Below are 15,792 nucleotides of genomic sequence, written 5' to 3'. Positions count from 1 at the left end.
CTGCAACCATTTTATAGCCGCGGACAGGGCAACGTTTGATAATTTTACTGCGCCTCGATGAGGGGGGGGCGTCAATTGTTTATATTGTTACGGTGGCTTCGACCACTTCTCGCCGGTGAGACGGTGAGCCGCGCAGAATAAATTCCAATTTTACTTCATCACGTCGTCCTCCGACGAATCGAAATACCCTTTGTTGATGGCCGCGTATTCTTCGAACGCGTCCATCTCAGCTTCGGTTGGAGAACGAAATCCTGCGCGGGTTCCACTCTGTGTTGGTGCAATAATGGACTGTACAGCTTAATTCTCACGTTTCGCTGGACCAGTGGTGATAATAACACCTTGCAATTCTTCGAATCCAAAAGCTTTCACTTGTGCTTTACAGCAGTGATCCCCAAAATTTTATAATCGCGAACCGGTCAACGTTTGATAATTTTACCGCGCCCCGTTGAGGGTGGGACGATAATTGTTTATATTTTTGCGGAGGCTTCGGCCCCGTCTCAGCAGTGAGACGGAGAGCCTTGCAGAATAAATTCCAATTTTTCATTATCAGGTCGTTCTCCGACGAATCGAAATACCCTCCTTTGTGGATGGTTGCGTATTCCTCGAACGCGTCCATCTCTGCTTCGGTTGGAGAACGAGATCCTGCGCGTGGTTCCACTCTGTGTTGGTGCAATATTGGATTGTACAGCTTAATTCTCACGTTTCGCTGGACCAGTGGTGATATTAACAGCTTGCAATTCTTCGAATCCAAAAGCTTTCACTTGTGCTTTACAGCAGTGCTCCCCAAACTTTTTATAATCGCGAACCGGTCAACGTTTGATAATTTTACCGCGGCCCGTTGAGGGGGGGGGGGGACGATAATTGTTTATATTTTTGCGGAGGCTTCGGCCCCGTCTCAGCAGTGAGACGGAGAGCCTTGCAGAATAAATTCCAATTTTTCTTTATCAGGTCGTTCTCCGACGAATCGAAATACCCTCCTTTGTGGATGGTTGCGTATTCCTCGAACGCGTCCATCTCTGCTTCGATTCGACAACGATATACTGCGCGTGGATTCATTCTGTGTTGGTTCAATATTGGGCTACACAGCTCATTTCTCAGGGTTCGCAAGACCTGTGGTGAAAATACGAGCTCGCCGGTCAATGATTAAGGGCGAGACGTTAATTATTTATATTTTTGCGGAGGCTTCGGCCCCGTCTCGCCAGTGGGACTGTGAGCCACGCAGAACAAATTCCAACTTATCTTTATAACGGCGTCAATTGTTTATATTGTTACGGTGGCTTCGAACACTTCTCGCCGGTGAGACGGTGACCCGCGCAGAATAAATTCCAATTTTACTTCATCACGTCGTCCTCCGACGAATCGAAATACCCTTTGTTGATGGCCGCGTATTCTTCGAACGCGTCCATCTCAGCTTCGGTTGGAGAACGAAATCCTGCGCGGGTTCCACTCTGTGTTAGTGCAATATTGGACTGTACAGCTTAATTCTCACGTTTCGCTGGACCAGTGGTGATAATAACACCTTGCAATTCTTCGAATCCAAAAGCTTTCACTTGTGCTTTACAGCAGTGATCCCCAAAATTTTATAATCGCGAACCGGTCAACGTTTGATAATTTTACCGCGCCCCGTTGAGGGTGGGACGATAATTGTTTATATTTTTGCGGAGGCTTCGGCCCCGTCTCAGCAGTGAGACGGAGAGCCTTGCAGAATAAATTCCAATTTTTCATTATCAGGTCGTTCTACGACGAATCGAAATACCCTCCTTTGTGGATGGTTGCGTATTCCTCGAACGCGGACATCTCAGCTTCGGTTGGAGAACGAGATCCTGCGCGTGGATCCATTCTGTGTTGGTGAAATATTGGGTTGCGCAGCTTTATTCTGAGGTTTCGCTAGACCTGTGGTGAAAATGCGTGCTTGCAATTCTTCGAATCCAAAATCTTTCACTTGTGCTTAACAGCAGTGCTCCCCATCCATTTGATAGCCGCGGACAGGGCAACGTTTGATAATTCTACGGCGCCTCGATGAGGGGGGGGGCGTCAATTGTTTATATTGTTACGGTGGCTTCGACCACTTCTCGCCGGTGAGACGGTGAGCCGCGCAGAATAAATTCCAATTTTACTTCATCACGTCATCCTCCGACGAATCGAAATACCCTTTGTTGATGGCCGCGTATTCCTCGAACTCGATCTTCTCAGCTTCGGTTGGAGAACGAAATCCTGCGCGGGTTCCACTCTGTGTTGGTGCAATATTGGATTGTACAGCTTAATTCTCACGTTTCGCTGGACCAGTGGTGATAATTAGAGCTTGCAATTCTTCGAATCCAAAATCTTTCACTTGTGCTTAACAGCAGTGTTCCCCATCCATTTGATAGCCGCGAACCGGTCAACGTTTGATAATTTTACCGCGCCCCGTTGAGGGGGGGGGGGCGATAATTGTTTATATTTTTGAGGAGGCTACGGCCCCGTCTCAGCAGTGAGACGGAGAGCTTTGCAGAATCAATTCCAATTTTTGTTTATTAGGTCGTTCTCCGAGGACCGAAATACCCTCCTTTGTGGATGGTTGCGTATTCCTCGAACGCGTCCATCTCTGCTTCGGTTGGAGAACGAGATCCTGCGCGTGGTTCCACTCTGTGTTGGTGCAATATTGAGTTATACAGCTTAATTCTCACATTTCGTTAGACCAGTGGTGAAAATGCGAGCTTGCAATTCTTCGAATCCAAAGGCTTTCACTTGAGCTTAACAGCAGTGCTCCCCAACCATTTTATAGCCGCGGACAGGGCAACGTTTGATAATTTTAGGGCGCCTCGATGAGGGGGGGGGGGGCGTCAATTGTTTATATTGTTACGGTGGCTTCGACCACTTCTCGCCGGTGAGACGGTGAGCCGCGCAGAATAATTTCCAATTTTACTTCATCACGTCGTCCTCCGACGAATCGAAATACCCTTTGTTGATGGCCGCGTATTCTTCGAACGCGACCTTCTCAGCTTCGGTTGGTGAACGAAATCCTGCGCGGGTTCCACTCTGTGTTGGTGCAATATTGGATTGTACAGCTTAATTCTCACGTTTCGCTGGACCAGTGGTGATAATAAGAGCTTGCAATTCTTCGAATCCAAAATCTTTCACTTGTGCTTAACAGCAGTGCTCCCCATCCATTTGATAGCCGCGGACAGGGCAACGTTTGATAATTTTACGGCGCCTCGATGAGGGGGGGGGGGCGTCAATTGTTTATATTGTTACGGTGGCTTCGACCACTTCTCGCCGGTGAGACGGTGAGCCGCGCAGAATAAATTCCAATTTTACTTCATCACGTCATCCTCCGACGAATCGAAATACCCTTTGTTGATGGCCGCGTATTCCTCGAACTCGATCTTCTCAGCTTCGGTTGGAGATCGAAATCCTGCGCGGGTTCCACTCTGTGTTGGTGCAATATTGGATTGTACAGCTTAATTCTCACGTTTCGCTGGACCAGTGGTGATAATAAGAGCTTGCAATTCTTCGAATCCAAAATCTTTCACTTGTGCTTAACAGCAGTGTTCCCCATCCATTTGATAGCCGCGGACAGGGCAACGTTTGATAATTTTACCGCGCCCCGTTGAGGGAGGGGGGGACGATAATTGTTTATATTTTTGCGGAGGCTTCGGCCCCGTCTCAGCAGTGAGACGGAGAGCCTTGCAGAATCAATTCCAATTTTTCTTTATCAGGTCGTTCTCCGACGAATCGAAATACCCTCCTTTGTGGATGGTTGCGTATTCCTCGAACGCGTCCATCTCAGCTTCGGTTGGAGAACGAGATCCTGCGCGTGGATCCATTCTGTGTTGGTGAAATATTGGGTTGCGCAGCTTTATTCTGAGGTTTCGCTAGACCTGTGGTGAAAATGCGTGCTTGCAATTCTTCGAATCCAAAATCTTTCACTTGTGCTTAACAGCAGTGCTCCCCATCCATTTGATAGCCGCGGACTGGGCAACGTTTGATAATTTTACGGCGCCTCGATGAGGGGGGGGGGCGTCAATTGTTTATATTGTTACGGTGGCTTCGACCACTTCTCGCCGGTGAGACGGTGAGCCGCGCAGAATAATTTCCAATTTTACTTCATCACGTCGTCCTCCGACGAATCGAAATACCCTTTGTTGATGGCCGCGTATTCTTCGAACTCGATCTTCTCAGCTTCGGTTGGAGAACGAAATCCTGCGCGGGTTCCACTCTGTGTTGGTGCAATATTGGATTGTACAGCTTAATTCTCACGTTTCGCTGGACCAGTGGTGATAATAAGAGCTTGCAATTCTTCGAATCCAAAATCTTTCACCTGTGCTTTACAGCAGTGCTCCCCAAACTTTTTATAATCGCGAACCGGTCAACGTTTGATAATTTTACCGCGCCCCGTTGAGGGTGGGTCGATAATTGTTTATATTTTTGCGGAGGCTTCGGCCCCGTCTCAGCAGTGAGACGGAGAGCCTTGCAGAATAAATTCCAATTTTTCATTATCAGGTCGTTCTCCGACGAATCGAAATACCCTCCTTTGTGGATGGTTGCGTATTCCTCGAACGCGTCCATCTCAGCTTCGGTTGGAGAACGAGATCCTGCGCGTGGATCCATTCTGTGTTGGTGAAATATTGGGTTGCGCAGCTTTATTCTGAGGTTTCGCTAGACCTGTGGTGAAAATGCGTGCTTGCAATTCTTCGAATCCAAAATCTTTCACTTGTGCTTAACAGCAGTGCTCCCCATCCATTTGATAGCCGCGGACAGGGCAACGTTTGATAATTTTACGGCGCCTCGATGAGGGGGGGGGGGGCGTCAATTGTTTATATTGTTACGGTGGCTTCGACCACTTCTCGCCGGTGAGACGGTGAGCCGCGCAGAATAAATTCCAATTTTACTTCATCACGTCATCCTCCGACGAATCGAAATACCCTTTGTTGATGGCCGCGTATTCCTCGAACTCGATCTTCTCAGCTTCGGTTGGAGAACGAAATCCTGCGCGGGTTCCACTCTGTGTTGGTGCAATATTGGATTGTACAGCTTAATTCTCACGTTTCGCTGGACCAGTGGTGATAATAAGAGCTTGCAATTCTTCGAATCCAAAATCTTTCACTTGTGCTTAACAGCAGTGTTCCCCATCCATTTGATAGCCGCGGACAGGGCAACGTTTGATAATTTTACCGCGCCCCGTTGAGGAAGGGGGGGACGATAATTGTTTATATTTTTGCGGAGGCTTCGGCCCCGTCTCAGCAGTGAGACGGAGAGCCTTGCAGAATCAATTCCAATTTTTCTTTATCAGGTCGTTCTCCGACGAATCGAAATACCCTCCTTTGTGGATGGTTGCGTATTCCTCGAACGCGTCCATCTCTGCTTCGGTTGGAGAACGAGATCCTGCGCGTGGTTCCACTCTGTGTTGGTGCAATATTGGATTGTACAGCTTAATTCTCACGTTTCGCTGGACCAGTGGTGATATTAACAGCTTGCAATTCTTCGAATCCAAAAGCTTTCACTTGTGCTTTACAGCAGTGCTCCCCAAACTTTTTATAATCGCGAACCGGTCAACGTTTGATAATTTTACCGCGGCCCGTTGAGGGGGGGGGGGGGACGATAATTGTTTATATTTTTGCGGAGGCTTCGGCCCCGTCTCAGCAGTGAGACGGAGAGCCTTGCAGAATAAATTCCAATTTTTCTTTATCAGGTCGTTCTCCGACGAATCGAAATACCCTCCTTTGTGGATGGTTGTGTATTCCTCGAACGCGTCCATCTCTGCTTCGGTTGGAGAACGAGATCCTGCGCGTGGTTCCACTCTGTGTTGGTGCAATATTGGGTTATACAGCTTAATTCTCACTTTTCGTTAGACCAGTGGTGAAAATGCGAGCTTGCAATTCTTCGAATCCAAAGGCTTTCACTTGTGCTTAACAGCAGTGCTCCCCAACCATTTTATAGCCGCGGACAGGGCAACGTTTGATAATTTTACGGCGCCTCGATGGGGGGGGGGGCGTCAATTGTTTATATTGTTACTGTGGCTTCGACCACTTCTCGCCGGTGAGACGGTGAGCCGCGCAGAATAATTTCCAATTTTACTTCATCACGTCGTCCTCCGACGAATCGAAATACCCTTTGTTGATGGCCGCGTATTCTTCGAACTCGATCTTCTCAGCTTCGGTTGGAGAACGAAATCCTGCGCGGGTTCCACTCTGTGTTGGTGCAATATTGGATTGTACAGCTTAATTCTCACGTTTCGCTGGACCAGTGGTGATAATAAGAGCTTGCAATTCTTCGAATCCAAAATCTTTCACTTGTGCTTTACAGCAGTGCTCCCCAAACTTTTTATAATCGCGAACCGGTCAACGTTTGATAATTTTACCGCGCCCCGTTGAGGGGGGGGGGACGATAATTGTTTATATTTTTGCGGAGGCTTCGGCCCCGTCTCAGCAGTGAGACGGAGAGCCTTGCAGAATCAATTCCAATTTTTGTTTGTCAGGTCGTTCTCCGAGGACCGAAATACCCTCCTTTGTGGATGGTTGCGTATTCCTCGAAAGTGTCCATCTCTGCTTGTGTTGGAGAACGAGATCCTGCGCGTGGTTCCACTCTGTGTTGGTGCAATATTGAGTTATACAGCTTAATTCTCACATTTCGTTACACCAGTGGTGAAAATGCGAGCTTGTAATTCTTCGAATCCAAAGGCTTTCACTTGAGCTTAACAGCAGTGCTCTGCAACCATTTTATAGCCGCGGACAGGGCAACGTTTGATAATTTTACTGCCCCTCCATGAGGGGGGGGCGTCAATTGTTTATATTGTTACGGTGGCTTCGACCACTTCTCGCCGGTGAGACGGTGAGCCGCGCAGAATAAATTCCAATTTTACTTCATCACGTCGTCCTCCGACGAATCGAAATACCCTTTGTTGATGGCCGCGTATTCTTCGAACGCGTCCATCTCAGCTTCGGTTGGAGAACGAAATCCTGCGCGGGTTCCACTCTGTGTTGGTGCAATAATGGACTGTACAGCTTAATTCTCACGTTTCGCTGGACCAGTGGTGATAATAACACCTTGCAATTCTTCGAATCCAAAAGCTTTCACTTGTGCTTTACAGCAGTGATCCCCAAAATTTTATAATCGCGAACCGGTCAACGTTTGATAATTTTACCGCGCCCCGTTGAGGGTGGGACGATAATTGTTTATATTTTTGCGGAGGCTTCGGCCCCGTCTCAGCAGTGAGACGGAGAGCCTTGCAGAATAAATTCCAATTTTTCATTATCAGGTCGTTCTCCGACGAATCGAAATACCCTCCTTTGTGGATGGTTGCGTATTCCTCGAACGCGTCCATCTCTGCTTCGGTTGGAGAACGAGATCCTGCGCGTGGTTCCACTCTGTGTTGGTGCAATATTGGATTGTACAGCTTAATTCTCACGTTTCGCTGGACCAGTGGTGATATTAACAGCTTGCAATTCTTCGAATCCAAAAGCTTTCACTTGTGCTTTACAGCAGTGCTCCCCAAACTTTTTATAATCGCGAACCGGTCAACGTTTGATAATTTTACCGCGGCCCGTTGAGGGGGGGGGGGACGATAATTGTTTATATTTTTGCGGAGGCTTCGGCCCCGTCTCAGCAGTGAGACGGAGAGCCTTGCAGAATAAATTCCAATTTTTCTTTATCAGGTCGTTCTCCGACGAATCGAAATACCCTCCTTTGTGGATGGTTGCGTATTCCTCGAACGCGTCCATCTCTGCTTCGATTCGACAACGATATACTGCGCGTGGATTCATTCTGTGTTGGTTCAATATTGGGCTACACAGCTCATTTCTCAGGGTTCGCAAGACCTGTGGTGAAAATACGAGCTCGCCGGTCAATGATTAAGGGCGAGACGTTAATTATTTATATTTTTGCGGAGGCTTCGGCCCCGTCTCGCCAGTGGGACTGTGAGCCACGCAGAACAAATTCCAACTTATCTTTATAACGGCGTCAATTGTTTATATTGTTACGGTGGCTTCGAACACTTCTCGCCGGTGAGACGGTGACCCGCGCAGAATAAATTCCAATTTTACTTCATCACGTCGTCCTCCGACGAATCGAAATACCCTTTGTTGATGGCCGCGTATTCTTCGAACGCGTCCATCTCAGCTTCGGTTGGAGAACGAAATCCTGCGCGGGTTCCACTCTGTGTTAGTGCAATATTGGACTGTACAGCTTAATTCTCACGTTTCGCTGGACCAGTGGTGATAATAACACCTTGCAATTCTTCGAATCCAAAAGCTTTCACTTGTGCTTTACAGCAGTGATCCCCAAAATTTTATAATCGCGAACCGGTCAACGTTTGATAATTTTACCGCGCCCCGTTGAGGGTGGGACGATAATTGTTTATATTTTTGCGGAGGCTTCGGCCCCGTCTCAGCAGTGAGACGGAGAGCCTTGCAGAATAAATTCCAATTTTTCATTATCAGGTCGTTCTACGACGAATCGAAATACCCTCCTTTGTGGATGGTTGCGTATTCCTCGAACGCGTCCATCTCAGCTTCGGTTGGAGAACGAGATCCTGCGCGTGGATCCATTCTGTGTTGGTGAAATATTGGGTTGCGCAGCTTTATTCTGAGGTTTCGCTAGACCTGTGGTGAAAATGCGTGCTTGCAATTCTTCGAATCCAAAATCTTTCACTTGTGCTTAACAGCTGTGCTCCCCATCCATTTGATAGCCGCGGACAGGGCAACGTTTGATAATTCTACGGCGCCTCGATGAGGGGGGGGGCGTCAATTGTTTATATTGTTACGGTGGCTTCGACCACTTCTCGCCGGTGAGACGGTGAGCCGCGCAGAATAAATTCCAATTTTACTTCATCACGTCATCCTCCGACGAATCGAAATACCCTTTGTTGATGGCCGCGTATTCCTCGAACTCGATCTTCTCAGCTTCGGTTGGAGAACGAAATCCTGCGCGGGTTCCACTCTGTGTTGGTGCAATATTGGATTGTACAGCTTAATTCTCACGTTTCGCTGGACCAGTGGTGATAATTAGAGCTTGCAATTCTTCGAATCCAAAATCTTTCACTTGTGCTTAACAGCAGTGTTCCCCATCCATTTGATAGCCGCGAACCGGTCAACGTTTGATAATTTTACCGCGCCCCGTTGAGGGGGGGGGGGCGATAATTGTTTATATTTTTGCGGAGGCTACGGCCCCGTCTCAGCAGTGAGACGGAGAGCTTTGCAGAATCAATTCCAATTTTTGTTTATTAGGTCGTTCTCCGAGGACCGAAATACCCTCCTTTGTGGATGGTTGCGTATTCCTCGAACGCGTCCATCTCTGCTTCGGTTGGAGAACGAGATCCTGCGCGTGGTTCCACTCTGTGTTGGTGCAATATTGAGTTATACAGCTTAATTCTCACATTTCGTTAGACCAGTGGTGAAAATGCGAGCTTGCAATTCTTCGAATCCAAAGGCTTTCACTTGAGCTTAACAGCAGTGCTCCCCAACCATTTTATAGCCGCGGACAGGGCAACGTTTGATAATTTTAGGGCGCCTCGTTGAGGGGGGGGGGGGCGTCAATTGTTTATATTGTTACGGTGGCTTCGACCACTTCTCGCCGGTGAGACGGTGAGCCGCGCAGAATAATTTCCAATTTTACTTCATCACGTCGTCCTCCGACGAATCGAAATACCCTTTGTTGATGGCCGCGTATTCTTCGAACGCGACCTTCTCAGCTTCGGTTGGTGAACGAAATCCTGCGCGGGTTCCACTCTGTGTTGGTGCAATATTGGATTGTACAGCTTAATTCTCACGTTTCGCTGGACCAGTGGTGATAATAAGAGCTTGCAATTCTTCGAATCCAAAATCTTTCACTTGTGCTTAACAGCAGTGCTCCCCATCCATTTGATAGCCGCGGACAGGGCAACGTTTGATAATTTTACGGCGCCTCGATGAGGGGGGGGGGGCGTCAATTGTTTATATTGTTACGGTGGCTTCGACCACTTCTCGCCGGTGAGACGGTGAGCCGCGCAGAATAAATTCCAATTTTACTTCATCACGTCATCCTCCGACGAATCGAAATACCCTTTGTTGATGGCCGCGTATTCCTCGAACTCGATCTTCTCAGCTTCGGTTGGAGATCGAAATCCTGCGCGGGTTCCACTCTGTGTTGGTGCAATATTGGATTGTACAGCTTAATTCTCACGTTTCGCTGGACCAGTGGTGATAATAAGAGCTTGCAATTCTTCGAATCCAAAATCTTTCACTTGTGCTTAACAGCAGTGTTCCCCATCCATTTGATAGCCGCGGACAGGGCAACGTTTGATAATTTTACCGCGCCCCGTTGAGGGAGGGGGGGACGATAATTGTTTATATTTTTGCGGAGGCTTCGGCCCCGTCTCAGCAGTGAGACGGAGAGCCTTGCAGAATCAATTCCAATTTTTCTTTATCAGGTCGTTCTCCGACGAATCGAAATACCCTCCTTTGTGGATGGTTGCGTATTCCTCGAACGCGTCCATCTCAGCTTCGGTTGGAGAACGAGATCCTGCGCGTGGATCCATTCTGTGTTGGTGAAATATTGGGTTGCGCAGCTTTATTCTGAGGTTTCGCTAGACCTGTGGTGAAAATGCGTGCTTGCAATTCTTCGAATCCAAAATCTTTCACTTGTGCTTAACAGCAGTGCTCCCCATCCATTTGATAGCCGCGGACTGGGCAACGTTTGATAATTTTACGGCGCCTCGATGAGGGGGGGGGGCGTCAATTGTTTATATTGTTACGGTGGCTTCGACCACTTCTCGCCGGTGAGACGGTGAGCCGCGCAGAATAATTTCCAATTTTACTTCATCACGTCGTCCTCCGACGAATCGAAATACCCTTTGTTGATGGCCGCGTATTCTTCGAACTCGATCTTCTCAGCTTCGGTTGGAGAACGAAATCCTGCGCGGGTTCCACTCTGTGTTGGTGCAATATTGGATTGTACAGCTTAATTCTCACGTTTCGCTGGACCAGTGGTGATAATAAGAGCTTGCAATTCTTCGAATCCAAAATCTTTCACCTGTGCTTTACAGCAGTGCTCCCCAAACTTTTTATAATCGCGAACCGGTCAACGTTTGATAATTTTACCGCGCCCCGTTGAGGGTGGGTCGATAATTGTTTATATTTTTGCGGAGGCTTCGGCCCCGTCTCAGCAGTGAGACGGAGAGCCTTGCAGAATAAATTCCAATTTTTCATTATCAGGTCGTTCTCCGACGAATCGAAATACCCTCCTTTGTGGATGGTTGCGTATTCCTCGAACGCGTCCATCTCAGCTTCGGTTGGAGAACGAGATCCTGCGCGTGGATCCATTCTGTGTTGGTGAAATATTGGGTTGCGCAGCTTTATTCTGAGGTTTCGCTAGACCTGTGGTGAAAATGCGTGCTTGCAATTCTTCGAATCCAAAATCTTTCACTTGTGCTTAACAGCAGTGCTCCCCATCCATTTGATAGCCGCGGACAGGGCAACGTTTGATAATTTTACGGCGCCTCGATGAGGGGGGGGGGGGCGTCAATTGTTTATATTGTTACGGTGGCTTCGACCACTTCTCGCCGGTGAGACGGTGAGCCGCGCAGAATAAATTCCAATTTTACTTCATCACGTCATCCTCCGACGAATCGAAATACCCTTTGTTGATGGCCGCGTATTCCTCGAACTCGATCTTCTCAGCTTCGGTTGGAGAACGAAATCCTGCGCGGGTTCCACTCTGTGTTGGTGCAATATTGGATTGTACAGCTTAATTCTCACGTTTCGCTGGACCAGTGGTGATAATAAGAGCTTGCAATTCTTCGAATCCAAAATCTTTCACTTGTGCTTAACAGCAGTGTTCCCCATCCATTTGATAGCCGCGGACAGGGCAACGTTTGATAATTTTACCGCGCCCCGTTGAGGAAGGGGGGGACGATAATTGTTTATATTTTTGCGGAGGCTTCGGCCCCGTCTCAGCAGTGAGACGGAGAGCCTTGCAGAATCAATTCCAATTTTTCTTTATCAGGTCGTTCTCCGACGAATCGAAATACCCTCCTTTGTGGATGGTTGCGTATTCCTCGAACGCGTCCATCTCTGCTTCGGTTGGAGAACGAGATCCTGCGCGTGGTTCCACTCTGTGTTGGTGCAATATTGAGTTATACAGCTTAATTCTCACATTTCGTTAGACCAGTGGTGAAAATGCGAGCTTGCAATTCTTCGAATCCAAAGGCTTTCACTTGAGCTTAACAGCAGTGCTCCCCAACCATTTTATAGCCGCGGACAGGGCAACGTTTGATAATTTTACTGCGCCTCGATGAGGGGGGGGCGTCAATTGTTTATATTGTTACGGTGGCTTCGACCACTTCTCGCCGGTGAGACGGTGAGCCGCGCAGAATAAATTCCAATTTTACTTCATCACGTCGTCCTCCGACGAATCGAAATACCCTTTGTTGATGGCCGCGTATTCTTCGAACTCGATCTTCTCAGCTTCGGTTGGAGAACGAAATCCTGCGCGGGTTCCACTCTGTGTTGGTGCAATATTAGATTGTACAGCTTAATTCTCACGTTTCGCTGGACCAGTGGTGATAATAAGAGCTTGCAATTCTTCGAATCCAAAATCTTTCACTTGTGCTTTACAGCAGTGCTCCCCAAACTTTTTATAATCGCGAACCGGTCAACGTTTGATAATTTTACCGCGCCCCGTTGAGGGTGGGTCGATAATTGTTTATATTTTTGCGGAGGCTTCGGCCCCGTCTCAGCAGTGAGACGGAGAGCCTTGCAGAATAAATTCCAATTTTTCATTATCAGGTCGTTCTCCGACGAATCGAAATACCCTCCTTTGTGGATGGTTGCGTATTCCTCGAACGCGTCCATCTCAGCTTCGGTTGGAGAACGAGATCCTGCGCGTGGATCCATTCTGTGTTGGTGAAATATTGGGTTGCGCAGCTTTATTCTGAGGTTTCGCTAGACCTGTGGTGAAAATGCGTGCTTGCAATTCTTCGAATCCAAAATCTTTCACTTGTGCTTAACAGCAGTGCTCCCCATCCATTTGATAGCCGCGGACTGGGCAACGTTTGATAATTTTACGGCGCCTCGATGAGGGGGGGGGGGGCGTCAATTGTTTATATTGTTACGGTGGCTTCGACCACTTCTCGCCGGTGAGACGGTGAGCCTCGGAGAATAAATTCCAATTTTACTTCATCACGTCGTCCTCCGACGAATCGAAATACCCTTTGTGGATGGTCGCGTATTCTTCGAACGCGTCCATCTCTGCTTCTGTTGGAGAACGAGATCCCGCGCGTGGTTCCACTCTGTGTTGGTGCAATATTGAGTTATACAGCTTAATTCTCACATTTCGTTAGACCAGTAGTGAAAATGCGAGCTTGCAATTCTCCGAATCCAAAGGCTTTCACTTGAGCTTAACAGCAGTGCTCTGCAACCATTTTATAGCCGCGGACAGGGCAACGTTTGATAATTTTACCGCGCCCCGTTGAGGGGGGGGGGACGATAATTGTTTATATTTTTGCGGAGGCTTCGGCCCCGTCTCAGCAGTGAGACGGAGAGCCTTGCAGAATCAATTCCAATTTTTGTTTATCAGGTCGTTCTCCGAGGACCGAAATACCCTCCTTTGTGGATGGTTGCGTATTCCTCGAAAGCGTCCATCTCTGCTTGTGTTGGAGAACGAGATCCTGCGCGTGGTTCCACTCTGTGTTGGTGCAATATTGAGTTATACAGCTTAATTCTCACATTTCGTTAGACCAGTGGTGAAAATGCGAGCTTGCAATTCTTCGAATCCAAAGGCTTTCACTTGAGCTTAACAGCAGTGCGCTGCAACCATTTTATAGCCGCGGACAGGGCAACGTTTGATAATTTTACTGCGCCTCGATGAGGGGGGGGGCGTCAATTGTTTATATTGTTACGGTGGCTTCGACCACTTCTCGCCGGTGAGACGGTGAGCCGCGCAGAATAAATTCCAATTTTACTTCATCACGTCGTCCTCCGACGAATCGAAATACCCTTTGTTGATGGCCGCGTATTCTTCGAACGCGTCCATCTCAGCTTCGGTTGGAGAACGAAATCCTGCGCGGGTTCCACTCTGTGTTGGTGCAATATTGGACTGTACAGCTTAATTCTCACGTTTCGCTGGACCAGTGGTGATAATAACACCTTGCAATTCTTCGAATCCAAAAGCTTTCACTTGTGCTTTACAGCAGTGAACCCCAAAATTTTATAATCGCGAACCGGTCAACGTTTGATAATTTTACCGCGCCCCGTTGAGGGTGGGACGATAATTGTTTATATTTTTGCGGAGGCTTCGGCCCCGTCTCAGCAGTGAGACGGAGAGCCTTGCAGAATAAATTCCAATTTTTCATTATCAGGTCGTTCTACGACGAATCGAAATACCCTCCTTTGTGGATGGTTGCGTATTCCTCGAACGCGTCCATCTCAGCTTCGGTTGGAGAACGAGATCCTGCGCGTGGTTCCACTCTGTGTTGGTGCAATATTGAGTTATACAGCTTAATTCTCACATTTCGTTAGACCAGTGGTGAAAATGCGAGCTTGCAATTCTTCGAATCCAAAGGCTTTCACTTGAGCTTAACAGCAGTGCTCTGCAACCATTTTATAGCCGCGGACAGGGCAACGTTTGATAATTTTACTGCGCCTCGATGAGGGGGGGGCGTCAATTGTTTATATTGTTACGGTGGCTTCGACCACTTCTCGCCGGTGAGACGGTGAGCCGCGCAGAATAAATTCCAATTTTACTTCATCACGTCGTCCTCCGACGAATCGAAATACCCTTTGATGATGGTCGCGTATTCTTCGAACGCGACCTTCTCAGCTTCGGTTGGAGAACGAAATCCTGCGCGGATTCCACTCTGTGTTGGTGCAATATTGGATTGTACAGCTTAATTCTCACGTTTCGCTGGACCAGTGGTGATAATAACAGCTTGCAATTCTTCGAATCCAAAAGCTTTCACTTGTGCTTTACAGCAGTGCTCCCCAAACTTTTTATAATCGCGAACCGGTCAAGGTTTGATAATTTTACCGCGCCCCGTTGAGAGGGGGGGGGGACGATAATTGTTTATATTTTTGCGGGGGCTTCGGCCCCGTCTCAGCAGTGAGACGGAGAGCCTTGCAGAATCAATTCCAATTTTTCATTATCAGGTCGTTCTCCGACGAATCGAAATACCCTCCTTTGTGGATGGTTGCGTATTCCTCGAACGCGTCCATCTCAGCTTCGGTTGGAGAACGAGATCCTGCGCGTGGATCCATTCTGTGTTGGTGAAATATTGGGTTGCGCAGCTTTATTCTGAGGTTTCGCTAGACCTGTGGTGAAAATGCGTGCTTGCAATTCTTCGAATCCAAAATCTTTCACTTGTGCTTAACAGCAGTGCTCCCCATCCATTTGATAGCCGCGGACTGGGCAACGTTTGATAATTTTACGGCGCCTCGATGAGGGGGGGGGGCGTCAATTGTTTATATTGTTACGGTGGCTTCGACCACTTCTCGCCGGTGAGACGGTGAGCCTCGGAGAATAAATTCCAATTTTACTTCATCACGTCGTCCTCCGACGAATCGAAATACCCTTTGTGGATGGTCGCGTATTCTTCGAACGCGTCCATCTCTGCTTCTGTTGGAGAACGAGATCCCGCGCGTGGTTCCACTCCGTGTTGGTGCAAGATTGGGTTGTACAGCTTAATTCTCACGTTTCGCTGGACCAGTGGTGATTATAAGAGCTTGCAATTCTTCGAATCCAAAAGCATTCACTTGTGCTTTACAGCAGTGCTCCCCAAACTTTTTATAGTCGCGAACCGGTCAACGTTTGATAATTTTACCGCGTCCCGTTGAGGGGGGGGGG

The sequence above is a fragment of the Lasioglossum baleicum genome, chromosome 20, assembly GCF_051020765.1.
Source record: "Lasioglossum baleicum chromosome 20, iyLasBale1, whole genome shotgun sequence".
Classification (NCBI taxonomy): domain Eukaryota; kingdom Metazoa; phylum Arthropoda; class Insecta; order Hymenoptera; family Halictidae; genus Lasioglossum; species Lasioglossum baleicum.
This window is presented reverse-complemented; position numbering follows the sequence as displayed.